This window comes from Macrobrachium rosenbergii, chromosome 11 (genome assembly GCF_040412425.1).
Source record: "Macrobrachium rosenbergii isolate ZJJX-2024 chromosome 11, ASM4041242v1, whole genome shotgun sequence".
Lineage (NCBI taxonomy): Eukaryota > Metazoa > Arthropoda > Malacostraca > Decapoda > Palaemonidae > Macrobrachium > Macrobrachium rosenbergii.
In genome coordinates, this window is record NC_089751.1 from 20,012,135 (window position 1) to 20,017,134 (window position 5,000).

The following is a 5,000-nucleotide window of genomic DNA, read 5'->3' on the forward strand; positions in this document are numbered from 1 at the left end:
TTATTTTCAGCTATGGCTTGCTCTTAAAACCATAGGACGGCCTGGCATACATACAGCTTAATCTCGATGACAATTATAACAGTTTTCTTTTTTTAAAATCGAGTGTCTGGACAATATATGAGCGCGTAATTATGTGTGTGTATGTATGTGTATGTGCCCCCTGGTTTTAAATTCTAACATTTTCATTAACTGCAATTAAAAGGGGTCTGTAATTTTCTTCCTCTTATGATAAGAATAATAAATGAAGGGTAAAATAGTGTTCTTCCATAAGGTAAAAATAATTATAAAATAAATATACAAAATTACTGCTTTAGTTCCATCTTCCTACCTTCCTCTAAGCACAAAGGGCCCCCAACATTGGAATTTTACAAGTAACTCCTCTACTCATTCCATACCCTTAGAGTAACCAAAATTTACGTTTCAGTCACATGCTTGGTATTTGCTCGTCTCAGTGCCTTTGCATCGAACTCAAGTGTGTTAATTTCATGTACAGCAAACGCCTGTGCATGTCTGCCAAAAGCTCGGAAAGTATTAGAACAGATGACCACTCATGCAAGCTTCGTGTTTGACATTCTTGCTATATGTATATAGTAATTTTCTCAATAACCAGATAATTAATGGATGTGCATGTACCTACTCCTGACATTACAATTACATCAGTGAACACCATAAAATCTTTTCGAAATGTTTAATGATGATTTGTCTTTGGGACCAATATGTTTTCTTCAATAAAAATCTTTTCTGAACTGTTCCGCAAGGTTTCCTTCATTCTCATTTACTCCAAGGTCTATAGATTTAATCTATAGACCTTGATTTACTCCATCTCTGTACCTACCGACAATCTCATTCTCCTTTTTTGCCCTTTAATCCTTCATGAAAATACCGTAGTGCAGCCAAGCTTCCCTATATTAAAAATCCAGCTACGCACATGTGCACACTGTCAAAATCACTCTTTCAATAACATTTTTCCCATTTATTGCCAATAAACGAGCATTATTAAAATTATATTTCCTGCTACATAGTTCGTAAATTCTCTGAACAAACAAATTTGAATTTTTTGTGTGTATATATATGTATTTATATATATGTGTGTGTTGTGGGTGGATATATATATGTATATATATACATATATATACATATATATGTACATATACATATATGTATTTATATATATATATATATATATATATATATATATATATATATATATATATGTATATATGATATATATATATAATTATATATATATATATATATATATATATATATATATATATATATATATATATATATATATATATATATATATATATATATATATACTATACATATATATATATATATTATATATATATATATATATATATATATAATTATATATATATATATATATATATATATATTATATATATATATATATATATATATATATATATATATATATATATATATATATATATATACTATATATCAGATACTACATCATATATTGCTTGCTGGAATATTTGTGCCCTCTAAATTTACGTCCGATTTCCATGGTAATTATTGGTGAAAAATAGAATAAACGTTTTTCTTCATAATTCTAGGTAACAACAGAAAGAAACTTATAGATGCCACAGAAATAATAGCCTTTAATGAAAACAGCTTGAAATAATACAGATAATTTCTACATAAATGTTTCTTGTATAATTTTTGCACCCTATGAAAGAAAACACTGATTTTTACCTTAGATTTATTATTCTCATTATAAGAGGAAGGAAAATGCTAGATTTTAAAACCATGAGCACACACACACACACACACACACACACACACGCGCACATATGGTCCAGAAACTCGATAAAAAAAAAAAACTGCCATAGTTGCTGCTGAGATTAGGCTATCTGTATGCCAGGACGCCCTTTTCTTTTAAGAACAGGCCATAATTGAAATTAAAGCTTGCAGAAAAGAAGACATGACTTAAGTAATTAGGAACCGTAAAGGACAGGCTTGGCTGAAAGCCATTTAGGCCTTGTTTTGCCTATTAATAAATAAAAAAAAAATATATAGGAACGAGTTATCGTATTAGCAGAAAACCCCGGAAGGGGAAAAAGTTTTCCTTGCATGAAAATAGGTAAACTCTCATGTAAATATTAAATAGACTTCGTGGATTTAGTTAAAGTTGAAGAGAGAAGAGCTTTCAGCTTTAAAGTAATGAGAGTTTCGTGAGGTACAGTGTTGACGCTTACGATTGTAGTAGTCTACCTAGTTGTATCTACGTAACATGAAATGTTACGGCCAAAAAGAGTTTCACCGCTATAGACTAAGAAAGAAACCAGAAGGTTGTAACTTTCTGGCGCCAACCCCATCAAACACAAACATACATTATGTATATACTGTATATATATATATATATATATATATATATATATATATATATATATATATATATATATATATATATATATATATATATATATATATATATATATATATATTCTTGACCCACTGCCAGGTGTAGCATATGGATGTCAACAGATACGTCGACCTAATCTCTCTATCTGGAGTGTATCAAGGTTATATCATCTCACCTTCAGTAGAGAGGTAAACCTCATATCCTTGTCCAGCTGACTCTCTTGTCTCACTGTCTTGTCTCCACAGTCTGATACGTCAAGTCGTCCATTGCCTAATCACATTATTCCCAGCTGAGGTCTTCGCTTCCAGCAAATTGAAATGGAACTCTAATAACCTCCTGCAATATCGTTCTGGGAACGAAGGTGAGAGAACGTCCATTATAATTTTTTTAAATCAGAATGATATATATATCATCAGTATGCACTCCATTTCATTTAAACCAGATGTTACTTTTCTGAGAGCGTGTTAAATTAAGATGATGTCGGTTAAATATTGCTTGATATAGTAATTTCTTGATGACGTCTGTAAAAAGCATGACTAATGCCGAGAACGAAAATGAATTTTCTTCATGTATATACCTTTTATTTGTTGAATTTAAAATTGGAAATTATATTTTGTAATTGAGTAGTAATTGCAATACATTTACAGGCTAATTTTATAAAGTCCGAAAATTAATATTTTCTATGATGGTGAATTCTGTATAAAACGTACATACACACACATACATGCACACAAACAAACATACAATCAAATGAAACTCAAATGTTTGATATCCTCCAACCCAGATTTTTTCGGGAAAAATAAATCTTTTTCAGTGTAAGGGATTTGTGGCTGCTTTTTCTAATTGCTCGTCATGGATTCCTTTTCAGATTAGCATGTTCCTTTCATTAGTATTTCTCGTGCCTTTGAATCAAGGCAATAGCCAGCACGTTTACCTAGGATTTCTTGGAAGCGAGAAACCATTACTGAGAATCCTGTTCGATTCATTAGAGGAGTTTGTTTCTATTACGCGGATGAGAGTAAGTGATATGATGAATTCTTTCAGAATTATTACACGAAAGCAAGCGTAAAGGAATTACTCTGTTACGTGATAAGAGAATCATGTGTCTTGTATAATTCAGAAGAAATTCCGGTGTTATTCCCAGATCTGAGTCTTGTTTCTCTGGTTTCCTTTGCATGTCACTTGCATAAGAAATGACAGAGGTTACAGAATTTTTTTTTTATTTGTTGCCTTGTTCATTGCATTATGCCTCCGAAGAATGAAATATTCGTATGAAATGGAAAGGCTAAATCTTGTCATATATTTAACATTAAGATAATGAGTAGTAACACACGGGTGGTCAGGACTGTACCCTGAACCTTCAAAAAAAATTTTTTTTTTTATTTCCAAAGAGGCACCAGTGATTGTTGTTGTAAATGGAAGCTGAACTATTCCAGTAAGACTGTAACAAGTAACATCAAGGAACAGGCCTTTAACACTTCCCCTTGGTGGAAAAATTCTCCAATTTAAACAAACTAGCTTTCTAGGAACTTTGTTTTTTGTAGTTTCTTCCATATATTTTAGTGACAGTGGTTGGACTAGGCAACAAAGTTAGAGAATATGGAGAGGGGCAACTTTGTTAACCGCTTTTACCCAGAATGCAAAATAAAATTACTCGGAGCCATAATAGTAACTTAGAGCAGACCAATATATGGAGTGCACAGATAAGAATACGTGTGAACTCCAAGCTGAAGGGGGAGTGGTATTTATCATCCTGGATGCTAGAGTTAATACTACAAAACGTTATGCGAAACTGGAGAGGACTGGATGCACAAATTTTGAACAGGTCGCACTCCTGGGGCGTGTACTGCTGGCTACATAGTTTGCTTTCAGTCATTAAAAATTATATAGTAAAGTATTCATGGCTAAAACAATGAACATAAAAGTAAAATATACTGTGATATGTTGGCTAAGCTCTGAACATTATGCTCATTCCATTAAATTGTTCCTTAATTATTACCCCAAACGATCACATTCCTCACAAAAATTATTAATATCAGAGAACACTTGTGAACCTGTTCCCATACGGGAGGAGAACATCGTTACTATATAACAATGCATAATCCAGAAGTAAATCAGTACGTAACTCTTCACTAGGTTCTCTTTAAAGTCCTGCTTACATATCAGTATAAAACATCCAGCATAAAAATACATAACACAAATTCATTAAATAATCCAGTGACTTTTGGTGTAAAATATGAGATGCATTTTGTGTACATACAAGGACATATCCTTATAAAATTGTAAAAGGAATCATACTAAATCATTTCTAATTGACCATGGATTTAGTAATTTTTTGAACGCAAGAATTTTATTTGAATGGAATTTGCAATTTTATTAATTTGATGTAATATAAAGCGGATTAATGGTTTTCCTAATTTTACCTATTACTTAATCTTACACTAATTACATTGCTAGCACAGTTATTTATTTATTTATCTATTTATTTTTTTGCATATGTCGGACTGTTGAATTGTACATGGTTACCATCGAGGTAAAAATGAAAAAAGAACACTGGTTCTATTCAAGAACTTTATTTCAAACTGCTTACTTAGAAAACATTGAG

At 31.3% G+C, this 5,000-nt stretch overlaps 1 long non-coding RNA gene across 3 annotated transcripts in view; it reads left to right on the plus strand.

Annotated features, from left to right (window-relative positions):
• LOC136843218 (uncharacterized) overlaps positions 1–5,000 on the plus strand; it is a 674,464-nt gene that overhangs the window by 403,667 nt on the left and 265,797 nt on the right. The gene's annotated exons all lie outside the window — the stretch shown is intronic.